Source organism: Anomaloglossus baeobatrachus, assembly GCF_048569485.1.
Source record: "Anomaloglossus baeobatrachus isolate aAnoBae1 chromosome 5 unlocalized genomic scaffold, aAnoBae1.hap1 SUPER_5_unloc_26, whole genome shotgun sequence".
Taxonomy (NCBI): Eukaryota; Metazoa; Chordata; class Amphibia; order Anura; family Aromobatidae; genus Anomaloglossus; species Anomaloglossus baeobatrachus.
Genome location: NW_027441802.1, coordinates 196244 through 198610, shown reverse-complemented (window position 1 = coordinate 198610; position 2367 = coordinate 196244).

The window sequence follows — 2367 nt, the reverse complement described above, 5'->3', positions numbered from 1 at the left end:
GTCCTCCAGACTACGCAGGTCTGGTCCTCCTATATGTTAAGTATGTCGTCAGGCTGGGCACTATGCCAACAAGTGTCCTAGCCGTCAGGGAAACTCCCAGGCCTAGTAACCATTAGAGGGGGGTTACTAGAGACGTCTTCTGCACCCTCTAAGTGTAGTATCCCAGGTCAGCTCTCATTCTCTGAGAATACATGGCCTATTATGGCTTTTGTGGATTCCGGAGCTGACGGGACTTTTGTGTCCTCAGGATTTGTAAAGAGACACAATATTCCCTCTATCATGTTAGAGGCGCCTATTCCTGTCCGTGTTGTTAATGGGACTATGTTGTCTGACCCCATTACATTGAGGACAGTTCCCTTGCGCCTTTTCCTGTCTCAGGGTCACATAGAGGAGATTTCTTTTCTTGTTTTGCCTGAGGGTATAGACGACGTTCTTCTGGGTCTCCCATGGCTTCGGACCCATGCTCCTCTAATTGACTGGGAGTCCGACAGCATTTTTAGTTGGGGTTCGAAATGTCAGTCCCGATGTCTTCCCTTACCACCTAAGGTCGTTGCGGTTGCATCAACTGATCTCTCTCCCATACCTACACCCTATTTGGATTTCGCTGATGTGTTCTCCAAACAGGGTGCTAAGGTTCTTCCACCCCATAGGCCTTATGACTGCGCCATAGACCTTATCCCAGGTTCGGTTCCACCTAAGGTCAGGGTTTACCCCCTGTCAATACCTGAGTCGGAGGCCATGTCGACCTATATAAGAGAGAGTTTAGAGAAGGGGTTCATTCGTAAGTCTGTCTCTCCCGCGGGAGCTGGGTTTTTCTTTGTTCGGAAGAAAGAGGGTGATTTGCGTCCCTGCATAGATTACAGGGGTCTCAACGCAATCACAATAAAGAACAAATACCCGTTACCTTTAATTTCGGAGCTCTTTGACAGACTGAGGGGAACTCAGGTTTTTACGAAGTTGGATCTGCGGGGTGCGTATAACTTGGTACGAATTCGAGAGGGTGACGAATGGAAGACCGCTTTTAACACCCGAGACGGTCACTATGAATACCTTGTCATGCCTTTTGGTTTATGTAATGCACCCGCAGTATTTCAGGACTTCTTAAACGATGTGTTCAGGGATTTACTGTTATCCTCCGTCGTGGTGTATCTGGACGACATCCTGATTTTTTCTCCTGATCTGGAGACTCATCATCAGGATGTCGTTCGTGTCCTTTCCCGTTTAAGGGAGCACTCATTGTTTGCTAAACTCGAAAAGTGTGTATTCGAGAAGTCATCCTTGCCTTTTTGGGTTACATTATCTCACAAGAGGGTCTGGCTATGGATCCTGCGAAGCTCTTTGCTGTCCTGGAATGGTCCGAACCTCATTCCTTGAAGGCGGTGCAACGCTTCTTAGGATTCATAAATTATTACCGGCAGTTCATACCCCATTTCTCCACTTTGGTGGCTCCTTTGGTGGCCTTGCTAAGAAAGGTGCTAATCCAAAAGTCTGGTCTACTGAGACATCCCAGGCTTTTGAGGCAGTAAAAAGACACTTTTCAACTGCTCCCGTTCTTCAAAGACCCGATGAGAATAAGCCCTTCCTCTTGGAGGTTGATGCCTCTTCAGTGGGTGCTGGTGCGGTCTTGTATCAAAAGAACGGTGTAGGTAGAAAAAGGCCGTGTTTCTTCTTTGCTAAAACCTTTTCACCGGCAGAGAGAAACTATACCATTGGGGATAGGGAACTGCTCGCCCTGAGATTAGCCTTGGAGGAGTGGCGTCACTTGCTAGAAGGAGCGAAACATCCTTTCCAGGTCTATACAGACCATAAGAATCTGACGTACTCACAAACCGCTCAGCGTCTGAATCCTCGCCAAGCCTGCTGGTCCTTGTTTTTCTCCCGCTTTCACTTCTCCATCAACTATCTGTCTGGGAGTAAGAATAGCAAGGCAGACGCCCTGTCTCGCTCTATGGTTTCTACCCAGGAAGAGATTGACGAACCTCGTCTTATCCTTCCCTCCAGGGTTTTTCATACGCTGTCCCCTGTGACGTTAGACCAAATCCCACCGGGCAAGACCTTTGTTCCGCCGGATCGACAGAATGATATACTGTCGTGGGCCCACACCTCAAAGGTGGGTGGGCATTTTGGTATTAGACGGACACGAGAGTTACTTGAGAGGTGGTATTGGTGGCCACACTTAGCCAGCCACGTCAAGAGATATGTCGGTTCCTGCTACTCGTGTGCTCGCAACCGTCCGTTACGGCAGAGACCGGCTGGGCTCTTGCTTCCTTTACCAGTGCCAGATAGACCATGGGAGGTGGTAGGCATGGACTTTGTGGGTGATCTTCCATGTTCACAGGGACATAGATTTGTGTGGGTCATTACAGA